This window comes from Dermacentor silvarum, chromosome 3, assembly GCF_013339745.2.
Source record: "Dermacentor silvarum isolate Dsil-2018 chromosome 3, BIME_Dsil_1.4, whole genome shotgun sequence".
NCBI lineage: Eukaryota > Metazoa > Arthropoda > Arachnida > Ixodida > Ixodidae > Dermacentor > Dermacentor silvarum.
Genome location: NC_051156.1, coordinates 190,576,318 through 190,600,757, shown reverse-complemented (window position 1 = coordinate 190,600,757; position 24,440 = coordinate 190,576,318). Strand labels below are relative to the sequence as shown.

Below are 24,440 nucleotides of genomic sequence, written 5' to 3'. Positions count from 1 at the left end.
TGTGGTGGCACTCAACGGCCACGTGCGCTGCAAAGACCCTTTCTTGCGTTTGTTAAAAGCCACGGATCGCTGGGGCTACCCAGCATAAAGACTCCTTCCTGCGGTTGTTAGAAGCCATCGCTCGGCGCTAGCCAGTATTAAGGTGCGTCACAATGTAAAAGAAAATAAAGCGTAGTTTTTTTATCCTTGCATGAGTGTTTTCCGACATTCCTGAGTGCTTACACGGTAAGCGCGCGGCAAACCACTTCTGCGCTAGCCGACGCTCCCTTCGTCTCGAAGCCTTACTTTAGCGCGAGCAACGAGCGATCTGTTGAAAGCCCAGTGTAAAAATCAGGCGCACACCAATCTGTTCTCCGAAAATGGGAGCGCAAGCACGTAGCGAGCCGCACCAATTAAATCCAGAGGAAAGAGAAAGAGCAACGAGCGATCTGCTCAAAGCCCAGTGCGAAAACCAAGCCCACACCAATCTGTGCTCGGAAATGCTAGCGCAAGCACGTAGCGAGCCGCGCCAATCCAATCCAGAGGAAGAAAGAGGAGGGCGAGCGTGCCCTCGTGGTATAACGCGAAACGATTAAACTACAAATTAGTCTAATACGCATTCAGTGTACAATTTGTAAACTTTAAAACACCTATACCCTACGGTAATGTGACTAATATCATTGTACTAAATGCATTTATTTGATAACTTGCTTGTGCCTCTAATGCACTCGGTGGAACGACAAACAAGTGAAAGAATGCACGACCATGCACCGACCGTATGATCACGTGAGCCCCAGTTTGTCGACCGCCCATATGGCAACGCCCAAGGGATGATGGCCACCCAGAGTGAATCTAGATAAACCAATGAAACTGGAGGTGTGCCGACGGACAAACTTTGTCTTGTTACCATTAGTTCTTTCATCTTGGGGCGTCGCCAGAGCTCGTGAAGATCCCGAGTTTCGCCAAACTCGGGGCATCCTGCATAGATAGCACCCAGGTGTGCTCAAATTTCGCGTTAGGGAGTATCGTAATCGTCGGTGAAATCTTTTCAAGCGTAAATTGGATAAAATGTTTATGCTTGACATACAACTGCATTGTGCCACATAAGCTTTTTTTTTTAAAATACCAAGATTTAAAAAGTATTGTAAAAATATTCAACGCGTGCACCTTGAGAAACTATGTAAGTTTTACAAAGTGGCATCTCGTAACTCTGCCATGACGGTTGGCTCCCACAACAGTACAATGACTGCGTGCTGCCTCGCGTATAAAGTAGTATGACAGGAACTCCTCTGCAGTTGTCCATGTATGCGTAAGCCTACCCCATAAATTTGAGTTGGGCCAGCCCCAAATTTCAAGTTGCCACACTCCCAAATTTCAAGTTGGCCCAAGGAATTTCAGTTGACCCATCCCTAAGGTTCCCCATGCATTTTCTTTGGAGCCCCATGTATCCCTATGGGCATTCTCTCTGATCAACACTACTGCCCTTTAAACTGATTTAAATGCGGTATCTGAATGGTGGAACACCTGCCTAATGGAATGAAGTATTAGGAAGTGCAAGATTATACGCGTGTCGAGAACCAATCATAACCAATAATGTAAATACTACTCTAACAGCACGCATTTGTACGCCGTGAATTCGTACGAATACGTAGGCCTTCACATTACTTCAAACCAGGGTGGGCGAATGTTCAAATTTTCGAATACGAATCGAATATTACGCACCAACTATTCGTATCCGAAAAGAAACTAATCGGTATTTTAGAATTTTCGAAACTGACCAAATATTTCGCAACAACCGACTGTTGAAGCAAGTGTGCTTACTGTTCTCCCGTCTGCTAAACAGAATATTGCAGATTGTCAAAAGTAAGACGTCAACATTTTTCGAAGCAGTGCAGAAAGAAAATGTGTAATGCAAGTATTACTCACGGTTTCGTGGCGGAGGCACGACACCTTGTCAATTTGCTTGCAGTCTGTCCTTCATGTTTCGGCAGACTAGTCATGTAGTAGTCTTGTCGTTTGCTCTAGAACCAGCGATGTTTTCGTGCAACTGGCCCTTTTACGTGCGTCTACGGCACACAAGTCCTTCAATAGCTTTATTTGTCTTTTTTTTTTCAACATGTGACCTTTTTCCAGCAACATTTACTTAGCGTTTTCGGACCGGTACAGTCGGTGACAGCCCAAGAAAAGTTATAGGCATGCTGTCCATCTCAGCTGCTTTATTTACTCCAAGTTCAAAAGTTCGGATTCGCCATCAGAGTTGATGTTGGCTAACGACATTCCCTAGCTTGAACAAAGAAGACAAACACAGGCTAGATTTTTTACATGATCTAATTAATCACAAATTGGCTCTGGACCCTTCACTATTTGTAAGTCTTCTCGCCACAAGGTATACACGACCCCATCGTCCGGATATACTGACACCTATCTATGCTAGAACAGACAGCTATAAGTTCTCCTTCTTGCCCCGGACTATTTCTGAATGGAATTCGCTGCCCGCCCCTTACAACATGTGACTGCGTTTTATGTAAGTTTTTCTTTATTGTATGTTTTGTTTTGTTTTTGTTTTTGCATAGAATGTGTTCGCCTTGCTGTTGAATGAGCAAGGCAAGTCGTTCACTGTGAAACTCTCTTGCCTTTGTTGCGCAATCTCCCTGACTTTTTTTTTACATCGTTCTGTTATATGCACCATAGATTGATTAAGGTATTGTGTTTTTTTTATCTTTTCACGAAGTGATTGTGTGAGCAATATATCAGTGTAAAGTCTATATATATATATATATATATATATATATATATATATATATATATATACTGTTTTTTTATTTTCATATGAATGTATACGAACGTATCTTGTATATATGTCTTGTATTCAATATCTGCCCGTCCTGCAAGGACCACAATGTGGTCTGCAGTATGTACTAAATAAATAATATAAATAAAAATAAACACACAACTTGCATATATGCGCCAGCCAATCGGTTGTGCTTTATTCCGTGACTTAAACGGTTTCGCGTGTTTCAAACAACTGTTTTCTATGCACAGACCTGTGTTTGTGTCACTGGTCTTAGGATGAAACAGGAACAAACTGGCAAATTTTGTGCATCGCCCTGATATCAGTGCTATGCTCAAAGTTAACATTTTAGCTAGAAATAACGTGCTTCTCTTTCCCAATTAGCCTAGCATTTACATTAGCAGAGCAATGTCATTAAGCTGAGAACGTACTCCATCTGGCTCGGTTCTCTTGAATTGAGAGAGTTTATTTCTAAGATTAGAAACTGGAGCAAGAACAAACGGCAAAGCCTGACGAGGTTTGTTGCTCCGTATACAGTTGAGCAGTGGGAAGCTCAGGAATACAAAATAGAACACTGCATCATCGGCGACAGTTCATACATAGAAATCCGACTGCTGTGAATCCCGCCCACGCGTCACCCACGCACAGGCTCTCGCGATCTTCATATTAGTGAGGCAGTTGCGTCACTTCGCTCCGTTTGCAACGTGCCGCATGATAGAGATTTTCCGCGCCAGCCAATATATCGCGAAATGGAAACACGTATACAGCTGCACTCAAATATCGCATTATGGAGTATCGTAACCGTCGGTGAAATTTTTTTCAAGCGTAAATTAGATAAAACGTTTATGCTTGACATAGAACTGCATTGTGCCACATAATCTTTTTTTGGAAAATATGAAGATTTAAAAAAATATTGTAAAATATTCAACGTGCGCACCTTTAGAAACTATGCAAGTTTGAGAGAGTCGCATCTCGTAACCCTGCCATTTCGGTTGGCTCCAATGAGAGTGGAACACCATGAGTCCCCTCAAACTCTGAATTTTAACAAATGGCCACAGAGGGCGAAAAAATACACCGCATGGCGCTGCTAATAAACCAAGCATAGCACGTCGTCAAAAAGTTGCGCCATTGAGCGCCGTAGTGTCTCCGTAGAGGCGCCGTAGTAAGCGCAAGTTCAACCTACAAACTTTCTCCCACATGAATGGAAACGTTTTATTGCGATAGCAATTATATGGACACTCAAAGCGGATTTCTGCCATCGCCGTCGCCGTGAGGTTCCGTATGACGTCAACGGTGATTAAATCGTCGCCGTGCGCCGTATGCTGCATATGCGAGTGAAAGCGCGAGAGCGACGCGCACTTTATATATATATATATATATATATATATATATATATATATATATATATATATATAAGAGAGAGAGAGAGCAAACGCGACCTCATCCGTCGCGCGAAAGGCCGTGGGCGGATGGGAGGGAGGGACGGGAGGCGATCGACGTTTAGTTGCGGCACCAAATGCGTAATTATATAAAAAGTCGCAGTTTCACCTGAAAGGCGAAGCATCAATCGCGATAGCAAATTTGTAGAGAACTGTACGGAGTAATGATAGTAGCTTTATCAGCTGTAAAAACTTGGACATGCAGCAGCACCGGCAACACGCAGAACTGTTGTCGACGCCGTCGGCGTTTTGCCCGCGTTCGCACAAAATGCGTGCGGCGTTGGTGACTGTTGCCGGAGCCTCTGATATTGACCCTTTTCGCGGCGATCCCGTGGGCGCTGCCATGTTTGATCATGTGGTGACGCTTCCATTGCTTGCCTCGACTGCCTCCGTTGCCTCCTTGTTTACAATGGAAGTGTACGACGCCGGCGCGGCTTGGAAAACCTCTGTTTTCGGAGATATCGTAGACGGTGACTAGGTGGACGACACGAAGCTTTGATCACAGCTTCAGAGAACATGCAAAAGCGCCTTCGGAGCTGATTAAGCTGTAGGTCCAAACGGCGCAAGCGGCGTATATGGTGCTTGTTCTAAAAGCGGGGCTAAATATGTATTCCAAGCTATCCAAGCTTTATTATTATGCATTCAGTCAGGATTAGTGTGTTTTGCTCTTTGTTCTTTATTCAGCAAATATTTTGAAGCAGTGGCTTGTCAGTTTCTGACTCAGCGAAGTTCCTCGATCGGTGCGGCCACTATCTGATTATTTTCTGCCTAATCGCTCGCGGGTGGGTTCAGTTCCGATAGATTTGTTCTTGCTACGCACAATGTTTGAAACGTAGCTGTTTTGTACATTCTAATACTTTGTAGCAAATATATATGTCACGGAGCGGCATATTTTCGAATGGTTTGGACGATGATGAACGACACGCCGAATTACGACCGTCAAACACGTGGGCTACTGACTGTGCAGCGTATAATGCATTCGACATCGACACGCCGAATTACGAGTGTCAAAAACGTGGGCTCCTGACTGTGCAGCGTATATGCATTCGACATCGACACGCCGAATTACGGGCGTCAAAAGCGTCGTGGCCGCTCGGGCTGCCATCTCGATTCCAGACGCGTCACGCCGATTACGGACCCCGAAGTGTGCACGTACGGCCACGTGGTAGTGCCGGGCTCAACCTTGGCCCTTGACATTGGGAGAGAGGCTAATCTGCGGTTCTTCGTCCATAGTGAAAAGGCGCGACCAAGATTGTTGGGAGCTAAGAGAGCTGAATTCGGAGAATGCTACATAGCGGCAGTTTCCCTACCTAGGGAACTAGGGAAAGGAGAGGCTATTTAGGCGCATGTTTTGGGCCCTGCTGATTAGTCTAGAAGCTGAATCTATGCGCTGGTGAGAAGCCGTTGGGGGGCTAGTGCCGTCCAGTATCGCCTGGGCCGCCTGGCCACGTCGGAACTCCGAGGAACTTGTTGACGTACGAGACGTCAAACCAGCGTCTGCAACGAAGCTCACGGTAGTTCACCTCAAGTTAGCTCAACCTGCTTGAGGGAAGTCGTCAGATCTAGACTCCCGGGAAACCCAGCTCAGCAATTCGCATCCACCTCGACAAGATCGGACCGCCAGCATTCTTCGGGAAAGCTTTGTGCACCGACTTCCACGGTTTATGGACTTGCTGCTGCTGCCCGGCCATGCGTATGACACCATTTGTGTTCTTTTGAACTTTGATTGCTCTTGAACTTTGTTTTAGTGAAAACTGTTAAGTGTATTCTTGTGTATTTGATCCTCGCACTGTTTCATTTTTATATCTACTGTTAATCGCTCGTATTTATTTGTCCTTATCATTGTGTATATTAAGCTCAGGTGTGTTAGTCTGTCTTGTGTTTTTCTTATTATGTTATTTTATTAACTTGTGTATATTTATCAGTCGATAAATATCTTGTCTTTTTTTTTTTTTTTTTTTTTTTTTTTTTTTTTTTTTACTCCCGACTGTGACTCTTTTCACTGTGCTCGCTTGCGTACGGAACGACCAACCAGCTTGTCTACCCCGTCGATCGACTTCGCGCCGACGACAAATCGGGGACAGCTGTGACAATATATTACAGCTAGTAACTCGCTTACTCTTGTGGACCGTCACGAAACATTCAGTTTCGACCATTCGTGCGCCATAGGTGTAGTCCGTCATTTATTGTGCATATACAGTGCGCATATATTCAAGAATGCGCCCATTCAGTTATTCTTGATACGTCGGCGATAGAGTAGGCGTAAGTTTTCCTGCCATTTGGGACAGATGTGTATATATAACGTGCGCGAAACTTACTATGACAGGAAGCGGCGCTACTCCCTTTGTCATTGTTTAACTAGTGGTACTCACTCTTGCCGACGTTCTGGGGATGAAGCCCTTTCTTTGAAGGTTAGCGATACAAGGCTGGCGGATGAGCAAATTTCTGTATTCTCGAGGAAAGCCTTACATCACGAAGTGCCGGTAACACGTCCGGACAGTTGCAGCAGCGGTCCGCGAACTTGGCCACACAGATTCATTCTATTCCTTAACATGCCAGTCACTATTTTTGCAGCCAACTACTGCACAGGTCTTCAATCCACATGATTCAATCTAGCATGATTGGAGCACAGTGTGTTAGCGAAAACTCAGTTGCCTTTCCGACAGCTGATCGCACAGAAGCAAGATAGAAGCGGTAATGGTTTCGTATTCGTGCGCTGTCGCTGAGGAGAGATATGGCGCGCCGCCGTGAGCGCCATCTCGTTTCTCTAAAACAAACTGCTCCGCGAAAAGGGTCAATAGATAGGCACTTGGTGCCGCAGCTAAACGTCGCTTCCCTTCCCTCCCTCTCCTCCCCTCCCCCACGGCCTTTCGCGCGTCGGAAGAAGGCACGTTTGCTGTACATATATGGTGATTGTAAAGGAGGAAAGAGACGCCTACTTCTGCAGCCCTTAAAGGAGCACAGCGCAGAACGCGCGTTTGTTCTCCGCCGTGCGTTCACTCCCCGTGAAAGCGCGCGTCCCTCGCGCCCTTTCACTCGCACATACAGCGTTCGGCGCGCGGCGACGTACTCTATCCCTTCTTTCGCTCCCACTTACCCCTCCCCGTTGGCGCTGAGCCGTGCTCCCTCAAGGGCTGCAGAAGATAGCGCCAACCTTTCCCTTTCCCTCAAGAACCACTTATCATCGGCGACGATTTCATCTCCATTGACGTCATACGGAACCTCACGGCGACGGCGACGCCGACGGCAGAAATCTGCTTTTGAGTGTCCATATAATTGCTATCGCAATAAAACGTTGCGAGGCGAGAAGGTGGTAAACACTTCCGACGCTGCTCGACGAGTGTCCCGTTCTGATCTCGTCGAAAACCTCCGAGGCACCCCCAGAGGCATCGGAAAACAGTCACCAACGCCGCGCGCGTTCGGTGCGAACGCGGGCAAAACGCCGACGGCGTCGACAACAGTTCTGCGCGCTGCTGGTGCTGCTGCATGTCCAAGTTTATACAGCTGATAAAACTACTATCTTTACTGCGTATAGCTCTCTACTTATTTGCTATGGCAGTTGATGCTTCGCCTTCCGGGTGAAACTGCGACATTCTTTACTTAATGGTAAAGAGTTCAAAATTATTATTCCTAAGTATGCATTGCACTCTTGAGTACTCACTCTGATTTTTTTTTTTGCCATTATAAACGCAAAATAACGTTTAGCATCATCGACCACCCACGTGACCTCTGGCCTGAACTGAAATTTTTACCTGTGTATTCGGGTGCACGGCAGGCATGGATTCATTGGTTCGTACACTTTATCTGGTTGCTTATTTTGTGCTAAAAGCAGTTTTGCGCTTTGATTCCTCGCGTTATCTAACGTAGACTGTAGTGACGTGTTAGCGAGCGGAGATATAAGGCCGAAAGCTAAGTTTCGGTCTTGAGCCATGCCGAACACATCGGCATCGAAACGGGAGCCGGATTCTGTTGCGACTGAGGACGGCAACACCGGTGAGTCGTTTATCATTGCGGCTTGAATCGTTGTTTAATATTCGTCTCGTTAATTCACAGGTGGAGACAAGTTAACGAACTAGATGCTGCATTACATATGGGTGGCAAGGACCATCCGTTGCCGTTTCTGAAATAAACTTTAAGTTGCGAGGCTGTCGTTATACACACAATCACTAAAGAGATAGCGATATCGGAACGCGCGCGTCACATTTTTCACCTTGTTGTAGCCATGGCTATAGGCGAGTAAATAGTCTGGTCCCGGTCAATATATCTTTTTTTTTTGAGTCCGCCGAAAACTTCTTTAGACCACAAAACCGCATAACCCTTCGGTAAATTGAAGTGAAAGTACTGCATTGAATGTATTAAATAGTTGCACGCATGATAATTCACCCATATTTCGTACTTGTTCATTCCAAATGTTCTTGCTGCTCAGTTTGGTTTACCTTAGGGCATTTATTTTGCAGTAGTAAAGCGGTTCACCACGTTCGTGCAGAAAAAGAATGCATCAGTTCTAATAGATTTATGTCTTTCATGCCTTTGCTTGTGGAACCAGCAGTGTGACCTCTTCTAGTGCATAAATGAGCGCAAAAATGTTCTCAATTGTGATCCTAATAATACTTAAGGTGTTGACACGCATTGTAGTTAGGCAGACATCAATTTTATGGACAGTACCAATATTTAATTAACATGCTGCTTAAGCACCCTAGAACAAGCAGTGTACATTTGCATGTGTTCTGCAGTCACAAACCATTACACTATATATTTCACAGCTTCTAGCATTTCATATCGCCAAATTGTGTTTTTCAATTTCTGATGCAGTCAAAATTTTTGTTCCAGACATCCAATAAAGACGACGGCACCAGTGTAAAGCAGCACACTACATACATTGAAGAGAAGCTACTGCCTGCTACAAGGTCATCGTATGGACTTCTGCTTTTACTACAAGGTAAACAACACCGGGTTCAGAAATAAATATGCTTGATATACGCTGTATTGGCTTGCTAGTCTTGAGGTACATTGACATTTGTTTGTAGCAGATGATATGAATGTTTGTTCATATTTACAGTGCAGCACAATTGGTTCAAACATAGAAAGCACTACATGAGTTTGGCTAATCTGTGCTGTATCTCATGTGTTACTGTTCGGCCCCAGCAGAGTCTGCACCAAATACATCTTGGTCCTCATCACAGGTACCTCCATCTACACCAACAAGTAGGGGCTGGAGCCGAATTTGCAAGGCTTTTACACCACGAAAGAATAAGCGGATCCAGAAGTATTTGGGTGAGATATCAAGTCTACGGAGGACTGTGTCAAGACTGAAAAGAGCCTCTGCTATCATTCCATCAGCACGGATATTGGCCGAGTCATCCAGGTACCTCAACAAAAGAAATTCTTCGTGTTCAGATGCGCCTGCAACCTCTCAACAAGCATGGGCGACGCTGGCCAAAAGAGTTCCGCCAGTTTGCCCTTCCTTAATCAGCTTCCTATCCTTGTCAAATTCAATTTGTGCCAAGTATAAATATTTTCTATGAATGCAAGCTTTTTTGTTCCCCATTCTTGCTAAAGATCATTCTTCTTCCTTACCCGAACATAAAGGTGAACCGATTCGTTGCTCATACTTAATGCCCGTCATTGTTTATTAGCATAACATCTTTGTAGCATTATTTTCTACTGTACGTTGCCATGTTAAATTCCTCTCCTGAAATAGCAGATGCCGCATCGGCATGCGTCTTGCATTAACCTTTGTGTGCAAGTAAGGTCCGCCTCTTCGAGTAGACCAGCTCATGGACTAGAATTGTGCTATCTGCCACAGGCAACCGTTAAAATTGTGAAAGTGTTCGCTGAAACATCCTGTTTAAGATGAAAGCAAGATAGGAGACAGAGAAGCAACACGCACACACATACGTTCGCACACAAGCTCACAAATGTAGGCAAAAGTCAGCACAACGAGCAATGTTGAAAGTGGAGGTATTTGCGGCACCGGCAATAAGCAAAATGTTTACCATTATTGTCTTCTTGGCAGCGTCGGTGCATATCCCGTGTAAACGATAAGGGGAAAACAGCAAAAGGTAGTTCACAAACTGATCGGTAAGAAAGTTTTTACAGGAAACCACTTTATCGTATCTTCTGCACTACTGTCATACCTTCAAACCTGTGAGCTTTAAAAATTCATAAAAATTACTGGGGAGGAGGGCGGAAGCGGGGTGGGATGGCGCGCATTCTCATGAGCTTTGCACCGAACATCTACCTTTAATGGCACATACGGGAGAATTTTATTATCTTTGACTTTCAACTTTAGACGCTGCGCACTTGCAAGCAGCGCCGCCAACTTGGAAAAGTAACGAACAAGCAATATATTGTCACTTTCGATTGCACTGACGTTTTAAGTAATCTTCCCGTTGTCGATTGCACCTGCGTCAGAAACTAAACTGAATAAACTGACTGGAAGCAACTACTCCACTGGTATGCAGTGTCTTGCACTGCCACAAGAAGGTGGCGCAAGTATACCACCCCAAATCCTTCTTTGTATGCATTTGTCGGTCTTGCACCCTCCCCCCCCCCTCCCCCCTATATTTGAACAACTTTTACATTTTTACGCAACCACAATGTATTTCTTGTAAAACGTGACGGAAACATTCGTAGAATCGTAGAACGAGCCCAAACTTCGTAAACATTACGAAAAATTCGGGAGAGTTGGCAGATATGCTATTCTTCTGTGGCTGGCTCTTATCGTGGGAGTATAGTATATTTCCCAGCCAACATCGCATGATCAACGCCTATTTATAATACAAACGAGCAGACGTAGAAAAGCGGGGGATCCTACTGCGCAGTGCTTCAATAGCCTGTAAGGCCACTTTTATACCGCATCCGTGCGTCTCGCGTTCAATTCAGCGCTGCTTCCCGCCAGGCTCCATACCCTGATGAAGCTGCGGTTTTGTCTCTTGCGACTCGCTCATTGCGACACGGCAGCGAAACGCGACGGAAGCGATAGGCGCTCGAGCGACCAAGCAGCGATGCAATGGGACGTATACACAAAGACGGGAAAAAAAATAAAAGACATTAGGTTACGCAAAGGACCGGCACCGCGCAGCGTATCGCGCGCGCCGCTTGTCTGACGTCGACGTTTGTCCATCGTGCAAGAAGAAGGAAGTATTACTGAAATGGGAGGCAACGGGGGAATCGATCGCGTAGTTGCCACAAGCCCCTTGTAAGGCACCGCGCGGCCTCCTCAAACCGCTTCGTGTGTGTGCCTTGCCAGTCGATCGCGAAGAGAAAAGAGAAAGAACCAGGCCTGAGACAGCCCGTTTGGAAACGACGATGCATCGACGGTCACGTACGTAGAATTCCTTAAAGTTTTTGTCCGTCGGTTTCTAAAGAACAGCACAAGCTGCTGGACGCGGCAGCTGTGAGAAACGCATGCGGAAGCAAGAAGCGCGCCCGCGCTTGAGAGCGCTCCTGAAAATAACCCCTGTCAGATTCGTGTTTGTTTAAGCTGGAAAATGATAGACACCAAGAAATTATTTACTACCGAACTTATAACCATTCAGTGTTAAAGTTAAGTTGATGGACTTGTACTTCCCCGTTGCTCTTCGCGTTTTTGGCAATCGCGAAACCATTGCAATGGAAGATACGCCGATTCATTTTCGAACGAGTGATCCCTGGACTTCGCTATAATGCCCTCTGGATCGTTGTGAGCCGGCGTGAGCCCTTGCTCAAGGAACACTGCTGACTGCGGATGCAAGGGCGTTTTGTACACTCGAGCGTAGCAGTGCTGAGAGAAGGTGCTCTCTCTTTGATGGAAACGTCATGTAGAGCGTGACGTCATCAACATGCGGTGGCGCTGCGATCGGTCTCCGTAGGCCAAAGAATATTTAAACTGACTCGAATAGCGTGAAGCTGTTTGTACTGCCAAATAGATTTCTAGTCCTGAAGCAACCCTAAGCAAGCTGAAAGTTTGCAAACAAAAGATTCGTAACGATGCATAGTGCCGGGAATTCATGTATACACACTGACGTCAACTCGGCTTCCGATAATCTCAGCTGTCGACCATTATCGCAGACATGTATGGTAAGCTTTGTGTCATAAGCTCGTGTTTAAACTAGCGTGCGCGGTATAGGCACGTAGCGAAACCAATTGTTTCAAAATCCTTGTAGTTACTGTCGATTGATTGACTGATTGATTTACGGGGTTTAATGTCCCAAAGCCGCGCAAGGGCTTGGAAGAGACGTTGTCTGCGAGTTGAATTCGACCACCTTCAGTTCTTTGGTATGTTTAAACTTTACTACACTAGTATTTCGCATTCTACTTCCGTCGGAACGCGGCTGTTGCACTGGGGAATCGAACCCGGGACCTCGTGCTCAACAGCAAAACTCCATATCCTCTGAAGCACCGCCGCGGGCTCCAAATGTCGAGTTCTTCGACAAGGCCGTACATCAATTCGAGTTATATAGGGAAGAGTCCGTAAAAGGATTTTGCTGAAAAGAAAGAAAAGCAAAAAAAAAAGCACAAGAAAATGTAAGGAAGTAAAATAGAGAAAGACGGGGGAAGAATGCAAAAAATAAAAATAAAAGGGAAGAACTCAGTTGTGCGAATGCCGGTTATCTGAACTCGGCACGTGAATACGTGCCCATAGCTCACGTATAGTAGCGCACGATTTTCACGCGCTGCCGAGCGCCTTGCGGCGGCGATGATGGCACCGTCGGACGTAAGTACGTCGCCGCCGGTCGCCGTCGACGCACGACTGCCCGTGACCGTGGGCGTCACAGGGCCGCAAACTCTCTCGGACGTCGCAGTCACCGCGCCGCGCAGTGCGCGCACACCACATCGTACACTCGGAGAACCGCACACCTGTCGCATGCGGCGCCCGTCTGTCTCTCTGCAACTTCCGCCTCGTCCTTTCGTTTTTTTGTTTTCTCTTCCTGCGTTTTCTTTCTCCGCTCCACGAGTGCATGGTTCCGTGTGCGTACCCAACAAGCAAAGGTCGCCGAGGCGTGCCTGTCTGTCAGCGGGGAACAAGGTCGCAGTTGGGGCGTGCTGCTGGTGTGTACTGCATTCGCAGAGAATAAAGCGCACCGGAATGATCCCTCCCGCCTTTGGCGCTGCGGGCGTTGAGGCTTTCTGTTGGGTCAATATAGCGCTTCTATAGGCGATGAAAGTCGTCCCTCAAATATATATGTGTCCATGACACTATATACCAACGAAGATTCTGTTCTATGACTACCATTTCAAAAAGAAAAATTTACTCGCCATCCGGACCCTGCAAATGTGGATGTCAAGCGAAGCTGTTCAAAACCACCACTACAACTGCTGATGGGGGTATGCACTGCTTTGTGGCTTTAGAGTAATGGTAATTTAGGGCAATGGTAGGAATCGGAGTAATGGTGATTTCTACAGCACGCCGCCCATAGCGGTGCTGGAAGAACGTTTAAATTAGTTGCTAGGCTGGTTATTTTATATACTAAACGCTAGGTACGTCACTCCCCACGTCGCAAGCTGCCGTCGCCGCGGCAGCTTGCCTAACAGTAATCTTTACCGGGAAACTTATGCAGGGATGGCTACGTGCTTCGCATTGCTATCAGGAGTGCCTTATCATAAATTATGTGGTTCGGATGCTTCTTTTGTGCTTGTCATTTATTCAAATTTATAACGGTGGTACGAGCCATTGATGAGTCACTAGCTGCTTGTAGCCTCTGCCTTCCGGAGCTATACGCCATTGCTCTACCCTGCAGTGACACCGGGATCAGCCCACCATTGTTTTCCGTCGACGTTGCGTCACGAAGAAATCTCCGGAACCTAGTCATATACAGCTTGGCTGTAAAAGTCTATGCCGAGTGTGTTATGTGAATTGTCCGGGCGGGTGCATACAATACGTATATACCGTATAGACGCGTGTAAGGGCAGCACCTCTTTCGTGCAATTTTGACGAGGTGCGGCCCTTACACGGGACCGGGTCACTTGGTCTAATTTCTCACCACTACGATTTCCGGGAACTTGCACGCTTTCCCGCGGAACGCCCTCTTCGATTTGTTTGTTGCGGCGAGCTCCCATTTTTGCTTCAACCACCGACGTACCGTCAACCGCAAAAGTTTACGGGACGCAGGGTCTGCCGAGAAACTGAATTCTCGCGAAGCGTGGTCACACAGCCTCAAATCAAATGCACCAGCATCTAGTAGCCTTCGCCACCTACACAGTGATTCGTTAAATTAGAAGTGCCATGCCTTAACAGTGCAGTGATTCACACTTGCAAGGGAAACCGCATCCCGTAAACTTTTGCGGTTGACTGTACGCACTTGTTCTCGACGCCGAAGTTGCGGTCGGCTGCTCGCTTGCCATGCTCCTCGGCGTACTCGACAACCTTAAGTTTAAATGCAGCGTCGTACGCTCTCAAACGCTTGTTCCTCTCCATTGCGAACTCCCGGTGGCTGATTGGCTGGCTGTGAAAATTAACCGCACAAAGAAAACATGGCGCTGGTGACTTCCTTGCGCACTGCCACGGAGGAACACGGAGGAACCGGTCGCGGTCACGCCCCGGACGCCAGAGGTGAAAGCCGAAGCTGTCGTTAGACTAGCCTTTCCAGATACCACTAAGCTTTTCCACTCTTTCTCGTGCACATCTATATATATATATATACTCACGCTGGGCACACCAAGAACAAAGCAACAAGTATAGGCGAGTATCAAAACGGAAGACGGAAGATAATTGTGTGTGTTACGGAACTTACGCATTGTAAGCGCGCCTTAAGCCCGCGATCAAGGTAGCCCTTCCGCTCAAGATATATTCGCTATTTAAGTACACTAATCCGAAGCTGCAGCACGGGTCTTCACCTTGTTAAGACAGAATGCCATCACAACAGGGCGCCCTAGGAAGGTTTGTTGCAGCGAGCTTTTTTTACAACGTTTAGGATGTATATATACCAAACCTGCGCTTGTCAAAGGCGCAAATTTATTTATTTATTTATTTATTTATTTATTTATTTGGTCCGACATCCTACAACAAGATGTTTTTAAAAAAGCTCACCAGTCTCTATTATGCCGCAGCTTCTACCTAAGTTTGCTCTATCGTAGTATTACATGCTGTGAATGTAGCATAATATGCTATACAGTGCCTTCAGAGCACTATCAGCACGTTTTCAAAAAAGAGGTTATGCTGCAAAAAAAAGGCTGCTTGTGCAGGTGCTCTGATGCTCTTTGGCGGACACAATGATCGCGAACATATAAAATCAACAAATACATGTAGTCAACACGAATTTGCTAATTAACTATTTAGACATCCATATTTACATCAGAAATGCGAAGGCAATCGTAACCGAAAATGACTCCATTTTCTTTGTTAATTCTAAAGTACACCTTTACCGACATATTCATAATGAAGTTTGGCACTCGGTACACTAATTTTGCATCTGCAGCCGGCTGTCTCGACATAAACACGAATCTTCATATATGGAAGCTTAGCCGGGCGGAGCTAGCAACAGATGCGTTTCTACTCTCGGCTGAAAAAAAAAAAAACAGTAGCTTCACTCTTTCCAGCACAATCAGATGCTTCACGAGGGGTTCGTCATTGCGAGACGAAATTAACGTGCTAGGTGGAAAATTTGATTACGAATAGCCCGGAACATATGGACTCTGGAAGTATCAAAGAAAATGAAGTTGTCTTCGAAAAGGCTTACATATCTTTAAGTTTACAATATAACCGTTTACCATAACCGCAATACTTAAGCGTTATTACTAAACTGCGTTAATTTTGCATTTGTTGACTTATGTGAGAAAATTGTTTCGGCCAAAGCGCATAAATCACCTGTGCAAGCAGCATCTGCGTAGCAAGGCCGGTTCACTTTTTTTTATTAAGAGTACTGATAGATTAACTACGAATGCCCTGTATACTGTCTCACGGACACCAACATTGTCTTAAAACTGTACTTAATACTTGCGCCAGTCCCTTTTCAAGCTTCTCTCGCTTCGCCCTCTTATTCCTCCTCCAAGAGCAGTTCTAAGTTCAGCCGTAACATATGTCATTACTACATCTCACTCCTGACATCATGCGCAAATAAAGAATAAAGAGAAGGGCGAAGGGAAACTGTGGGCAGACGCTATGCACGTTACAATTGTGTTGTTGTTTTTTTGTTTTTTTGTTTTTGTCCTTAGCGTAATTATTACTCGTATGCTTCCTTCAGCCGCGCCATTCATGGCCTATCCCTTTGGCGACGTATTATATGTATCTCAAAATGATGATGATCATCATCATCAACAACATTTATACAGTGAAGTTCTAGTGAGGAATAATGAGCCGCAGTAAGTTGGTTTGGTGTTCTCGGGACAAACATCTCGAAAATTACACACGTTTGTGGAATCTAACCCCCCCACCTCCCCACTTCCCTAAAATCTTTTTTCTTGTTGATGTAGAAACGTAGAAGTCGTAATGTGCTTGTAGGGCTTACTCGACCCGCTCGATAGGGCCAAGCACTAGCCTCCATGCGATCGCTTGTTTGTTCACGTACAAGACGTCGCGACGCTCACAAAGCCCGGACGGCATACCACTGCTTCTCGCATATGCGAGTGGCAGTAATAATTGTAAGTCCCGTCTTCCGATACACAGTACAGACACAAAGAGCGCAAGAGGATAACTCAGCATTGCGCGCGTTTCATTCAGGGCGGCCAGGCCGCAACGCGCGCAGCCCACGGCAACAATTCACGAACGCTCGCGTAATTAACGTTTTCACCTCAGATACAAAAGTCAGCCGCACGCAGCTACTATGCAGGTCCGATGGACCTAATGTGTTGCTTGTTTCGCTCATACACGCATGCTGCATCTACTACGTACTATACTACATCCCTCGCAATGTGCTTCGTACTGTGCCTTGTGGCTCGCACATGCAAGAGCATTCTGGTGCTACAGAAAACTGCAAACGGAATGAGAATCAGTTGGCCCCAAACCTCCACCTATCGCTCAGCTCAGATATAACTTCTCGGTGGGTCGTCATAAGCAATGGCATTCGCAGGCAAGCGCAGTTGGGTCCCACTCACCGTGGCGTCGACGTCGTCGTGGCGACTGACGGCAGGCACAACGCCGAATGCAGCCGGCCATGAAGTCAGCCGGCCCACGGCGCGCCGGTCTAGCTCCCGCGGGTCGTCCCCGTAGCCCAGTTCGGTCATTCCGAGGTGCGATGATCATGGACAAAGGAAAAGCGTCACCGCGCACCGCTCGCAAAAGCCCACCCAGCCCACAGCGAAGAAAGGAGACCGCGCGCACGCTTCTTCGTGTGACCACAGCGCGCGGAGAGCATTCGGTCGGCGGGGCGTTTAGCGCGCGAACAAGATTTCCGCGCATTCAATGCGGATGCCGGCGAGGAGCGATGTGCAGGTGAGACAGAGACCGGTGGGAGGAGGAGAACGCGTTGATTGCCGTTCGAACCTATAATTGGTGCATATGTTGGAAGCGTAGAGTTTCGTACAAAAATCACTAGAGGGAGCTCCGGCGCTGCGATCAGAAGGAAACGATGGAACGTGTCTTATTAAGATTGTGAAGATGTCTACCCAGCTGTCGGTTTAGGCTGCTCTGGCATCCTTGAAGCCCTTGGGTTCAGGGATAGCAGGGGAAAGAACCTCCCTCCGCCTAGCAGACGGCCGAGATCCCCTGGGTCTCAGCGGCTGCCTCGGCTAGCTGGACGGCCCAGACCTGGTCTTGCTGGTCTGAGCTACAGAGATTAGTGAGAGGCGATTGGAGGTTTGGTGGCACAAGAGTATCGGAGGCCACAAACATCGCAGGCGTACAAGAACAACGCTCCCAATAGTGGTTCATAAAGTTTGATGCTGGCAATTCTTTGCGTGTGTGCGTGTGTGTGCGTGTGTGTGCGTGCGTGCGTGTGTGTGTGTGTGTGTGTGTGTGTGTGTGTGTGTGTGTGTGTGTGTGTGTGTGTGTGTGTGTGTGTGTGTGTGTTGTGTGTGTGTGTGTGTGTGTGTGTGTGTGTGTGTGTGTGTGTGTGTTTTTAAAGATCAAAGATAGCTACGACATTAAGAAAAATAAGAACACAAGAGCTCGGTGGCGCAACCCACCACCCCGGTCCAAAGAGGACGCTCATACCATCCATCCATCCATCCATCCATCCATCCATCCATCCATCCATCCATCCATCCATCCATCCATCCATCCATCCATCCATCCATCCATCCATCCATCCATCCATCCATCCGTCCGTCCGTCCGTCCGTCCGTCCGTCCGTCCGTCCGTCCGTCCGTCCGTCCGTCCGTCCGTCCGTCCGTCCGTCCGTCCGTCCGTCCGTCCGTCCGTCCGTTTTCACCGCTCTGGTTAATGGCACAATCTTCGGGATTGATCCAAAAAAACGGATAAACACAAAAAATGGCGATTAGTTCCCAAAGAAAGATAAGCGCCTTAATGTTGATTACCATGCATACCATAATGCCATAATGCGATTGGCTATTCATCGTCGACCGGATTCGCCGACGCTTCTTTTGGCCAGGCCCTGCCCGATCCGTCCGGAAATACGTTGCGGCGTGTGATAAATGCCAGCGCCGAAAAACACCATCGACGCTTCCTGCCGGGTCCCTTCAACCGCTCGACATTCCTTCGGAGCCGTTCTTTCGCGCTAGCTCGGACTTACTTGACCCTTTCCCTCTATCAACGTCTGGCAACAAGTGGGTCGCTGTAGCGACAGATATGCATGGCGACAGATTACGCCACGCGCTACGCCATCACCAGAGCGCTTCCAACAAGCTGCGCCACAGATGTCGCCGATTTTCCTTTACGCGACGTGATTGTGCAGCATGGAGCTCCACACCAACTGCTCACATACCGTGGTCGGATATTCCTTTCTAAACTCATCGCTGACATCCTGCAGCCCTGCTCAACCAGGCACAAGCTGACTACGTCTTACCATTCACAGCCTAATGGTCTCACAGAGCGTCTGAACCGAACACTGACAGACATGCTTGCAAAGTATGTCTTGTCCGACCATACTGATTGGGACCTTCCCTACCGTATGTCCCATTTGCATACACTTATGTATGTAATCCATCATACGTTCGAACGCAGTGGGCGCATTGCACAATCGGAACGGCACAACGTTAAATTCTTAAAACCCACCAGGAGGGACGAAAGCAGTCTTCGAGCGATGCCGCTGCCGTTTGTCGTTTTGTATTTTATCATGCCGTCGCTTTACCACAGTCATCACTTTAGTAACGTCATACCACCTTTGTCCTTCCATCGACGTCAATCATTTCTTCGTCCTTCTATCGTAATCATGCTGTCGTTATTTCATCGTGATTATGGCGCCATTGTCATGCCGTACGCCACGATTACGTCGCAGTCACACATTCGCAATCATGCATCCGTTTTCTTACCGCGGCCGTCATGCCTTCGCTGCCGTGCTATCGTCGTCATTGCAGGTTCGTCATTGGTTGTCGTCATAGCGGCGTCGTCATCCAATTTTCGCACTGTCTTTTTCACGACGGCGCCGTTATACCATCATCCTCCTCATCGAGAGCCATCACCTCATTGGCAGCATGCCGTCATCGTTATGCTGCATTTGTCGTTCCATCAGCGTCATTCCTTGGTCATTCCATCATCATCAATGCATCGGCGTTGTGCAGTCGTTGTCTTGCCGTCATGGAGGCGATACTGGCAAGCGAGTGCCATAGTAAAGTTGGATCATACTGGAGTATGACGCATATAGCCGAAGCAATGAAAGTCTCAAAATGACCGCTATATATAGGTGTTACATGAACGTGACTTCAGAAATACGGTGCATCGCTACATTACTCGAATGCTTATCACATTACCGTATACGCAGACATCTTGAGATGAGCCCTGCGGTTATTTTCTTCAGATATGAATGTGAGCACCACACCCAGAGAGTATTTGCCGTTATCCTTGTCACTTTTCCCACTTTGACACTTCTAATGCTAACACATTAAAACTAAAAAAAGGTTCGTCAGCATTAATCCTTCGCAAGCTTCGTATGACAAATGACGGACAGTTCGACGGGAAATAATCCACTGGTTGACGACCCTGCATCCATTTTAAACTGCACTCAGACACGCGCCTTCACAAGACATGTCTGGACCTATCAAACACGTAAACATAATGACATCACGGGCCGTGCGCAAAGCAAAGTGTGAGACGTGCGCAAAGAGCAGGTGGGCAAAACATTTCCCTCGAACCTATCTGATGCGATGGATTTGTGTGAGTAGTACGTGAGTTCACTGCCAGCAGCTGCTCGTCAGCAGTACGTCGAGAAGCTCTTTGTCTGCGGTGAGCCATACCCTGATATTTTCCCTATAGACGGCTTGAAAAATAATCCGAAATACAGGGCATTTCATTGTAGAGGTGTAATAAACGAGGACCCGTGACTGTAGGGGGCCCAGCGACACGTCGATCTTTACTATCCCAGGGCTCGCTGCCCTACCTCACTTCTTCATTTCCCTCCCGTGGTTCCCCCCTCCTCGTGCCCCACATCCTTATTTTCAACATCCTCCGGCGGGAAGGGAAGGACGAGGGAGGCAGCGGATGCCATGCTCCTGGAAATGGGCGAGAGGGTATTTAGCTGCCTCGAGAACGTACAACTTCTGTACCGGAAGGTTCACCACGTGGCCAGTTGCAAGATGCGCTGAGCACGCCCTGACCAATCCGTCTCGTCCGCGATGTAGCGATGTCACTCGCCCAACTTTCCAGAACGTCGGAGAAGTGTTCTCTTCGTGTACAATCACAACGCCACCGACGCGAATCTGTGGTGAAACTTGGTCCGGGCGATAGTGCGCTGATCGTAACTGCAATAAATAGGCACGTTTCCATCTTCGCCACAATTTCGTGCTGAGACGTTTGCGGTATTGAGCATGCAAACTGCGGGCATGCAAACTACCTCGACTGTGCTGTGTTGACCCACGATTGAAAGAAGCGTCGGGCTTGCAGACGTCGGAACTCCCGTGGCGCCATATTTGTGGCTTTACGCATTAGGACATCCAGTTTATCGATGTCCAGCTTGCGCATCCTGGTGTAAGGCAAATGCTAACGGAGTAGGGATGTTATTAGCGAGTCCCTGAGTATGAGCATGTCGATATCCTATTGTTCGAGCACGCGCTACGCCGTTGGCCCCTCCCCTCTATATTTTTGTATGCGCTGGCCCAAGACATATTGCTCCTGTGTGTTGGCGGAGCAGGTATACGACTTTGCAAGTCGAGGTGACAGCAAGCGGTCGCCATTCGGGATCGTGTACCAGTGCGAGTTTTTGTTACGTTACTCTTCTCGCGTACTAAATCTGAAAGTGAGGCATTGAACTACTTGCATCGTTATTCTAACACTTTAGCGTGCACATTCGCAGAAGACTCACGACGGAGAAGTAAGGCGATAGAGTGAAGCCACCTTTACTGCATAACTTTTGTTCACGATACGGCTGCCTCAATGGCGTCAACTAATGATCATCTGAGATAATATTTTTCCATTGGAAGTCATCACAGCCTCCCACTGCGTAAGCTGACGCATGAGCGATGTCCTGTAGTGTAAATGTTGCCTCCTGCGTGTCAGTCCGCGGGAGCCCAGTTGCTCGCTGCTTGTTTTACTCTATAGTATACGGAAGCCCTCATCAAGAAGAATTTGACGTTAAAAATAGCGAGCCGTTATTGCCGCTGTGAAAGTGATCCCCAAGGATGCTGCCAAGGGTCAGCGTCGCGAAACCGTGAGTTTATTACGGAAGCGTTGGCACACCGCCACCTTTGGCTGTTTAGCACCGCGGGGCGCTTCTTTACCGTTCTGCCCGAGCAGCAGTGTTATCACGTAACTGCCAACTGCAATACCGTCCAGTAGGTCACAAGCGCGTCGCAAGCGCGTGAAATAAATGTCACCTGATCGGCAGAGAGAATATACTATGTCGGCGTTTTTTTTTTTTTTACAGCGCATTCAAACGCGGGCGGAATGCAAATCACTAGTTTACTATGTATCACGAGCCTGCACGATGAAGGTGGTCCTCCGAAGTGGTCGAAATCAATCCTAGTACTCCATTACGGCGTCTCCCTTACACCCCTTATTTTATTACGTGAAACTTAATGAAAGTCACCTTATAATGATGACGACTAGTTGTTTTAACATAATATGAATAAATTAATAGATAGTCTGGAAAATAACAACAAATGCACACAAGTCCGGCAAATGAACGCCTAAGTGTGCTAAAGAGAGTCAACGAGCTCACCGTATAGTCCGAGCCTATGGAGAGCATATATAGGAAGACAAGAGGAGAGGATACACTGCACCACACACATTGCACTGTCCCGAACAGGCACACAGGATCGCAATGGGGCCGAGATGAACAGGACCGCAGATGAATAAACCCTCTGCTGCTTTTCGACGTTAAAATATATCAATTATACGCCCTCGCTTGTTTTCCTCGAAGAATAGTTTCTGCGCATTTTCATCGCAGGAAAGCTATCAAGTAGTTGTCACCACCCGTCATCTATATTTTCGACGTGTCCTGGGAGAAACAATGCCAGCGAAAGTGTACTTAGGGCGTTAAGTTAAAATGTGACCAGCCTGAAGACTGGAACTATGGCTCATGGACAATTAATGTTATAAGTCGCCCTTGAAGCATCTGCATGGAACGGGCCTATACATGCTTAAATTTAGATTCGTTCCGACTTATCCCACGTGGCAGAGTAAGCGAAAAAAGAACAAATCTCGTACCATTTCCGTCCTGGCATGAAGGTTTGTTTGAACAGATTTCATTTTACCGCATTATTTAATCAAGCGGCCATTTATGTTTTGCCCTGCCTCAGACAGCGCTTCCTTTATGTTGAATCGGCCGCATCTGGCTGGCATTGATAAAATTGAGGAGGCGCTGCGTGAGACATGGACGCCATCTGGCAATATATCGGGAAACATGAGCTTGTGCAGAGGGTTTCCTTCCTCCATGGCAGAGGGCGCTCGTCGGCGCGCAATCGGGGAACGTCGTTCGTCGGCGCGCATAGCATGGCACTTTCAGCGCAGCTTAAGAAACTAGGGTCTTTAGAGTTACGTATCTATGTATTTTCTATTAAAGGAACACACCTCCTAATACTTACCTAGTGATGTTGCGCCTCAGATATGCGTAATATTTACTTTGTGATCGATAACGTTCACAAGTATGAACAGCCGTACCAGTTTAAGTAGTGTGGGCGGTAAGCAAGTGGTCCAACTTTGGCCGGGTGGCTGAATCGGGTGACAGACAGACAAACAGACAGACAGACAGACCAAATTTTCAGCGTTTAAGTTCCCCAAGAAAGACTATCGTCTTTAAAAAAAACGTAGTCATCACCGACGCTGACAACTCTTACGACACATCCCGGAATCATAGTAACATGGTTTACATGTGGAAATTTGCGTGGGCAAGGCCTTAAAACGTGATGAAATGCGGTCACTAAGGGCGCGAGAAAAGGGCGCCGTAACTGTGTTGCGCTCAAGGTGGGCACCCAGCTATCCCGTTTGAGTGCCGAATTATGATGGATTGCCGACAAATGTGCCGAAGCTATTCTCAAGGCGCTGCACACTCCTTTAAAAACTGGTAGGACGATGATTTGCGTTTATTTATTTATTTTTTTATTTTTTTGTTAGTGACATATATATTGCTAGTGTGCGACACACATTGCAATTTAAGAATTGTAGCCGGTGAGTTTGCAAGACGCATCCACTTGAAATGAATTTCCAGGATGACACCAGTTTCGAGATATTATTTCCCAAAGTGTGGGACGAAATACATGGGCGTTCCAGTTACTTTTATGCTTCAACGTATCAAACAGCATTTTGGTAAAAACAACAAGTAAGTGGAACAACAGTGCATTGTTACAGCGTGTTTGATAAGGCTCATATCTCGGAACTGGTGCCATCCTGGAAATTCATTTCAAGTGGATGCCTCTCGCAAGCTCACCAGCTACAGTTCGTAATTGCAACATGTGTCGTAAAGTAATTAACTAAGACGTTAATTAGTGAATTTTTGTTAATTAGTTGAATACGTGTTTCGATTTCTTGTGCTACTAATCTCCTTCTCTCCGAATAACCCAGCTCAACGATAAGAATTAAATTACTTGCCACAGGCGATTTTTTTTTTAATTCCGTAAAGCTTAATTTTGAGCACCCGGTATATTGATCACGCCCAACGCTGCATAGCTTCGGTGATACGACAAGAACCGCTGTATTCAGCATAATATGGCCGATGACCAGGATCCCGAATGTGATAGAATTACAAGTCCTTGGAAAAACTAAT

At 46.9% G+C, this 24,440-nt stretch overlaps 1 protein-coding gene across 1 annotated transcript in view; it reads left to right on the top strand.

Annotated features, from left to right (window-relative positions):
- The first annotated feature begins 11,399 nt into the window (after positions 1 to 11,399).
- LOC119446304 (NAD kinase) overlaps positions 11,400 to 24,440 on the top strand; it is a 91,823-nt gene continuing 78,782 nt past the window's right edge. Inside the window, exon 1 of the mRNA XM_049664072.1 lies at positions 11,400 to 11,536. The gene's annotated coding sequence lies outside the window, so the exon portion shown is untranslated. The remainder of the gene's footprint in view (positions 11,537 to 24,440) is intronic.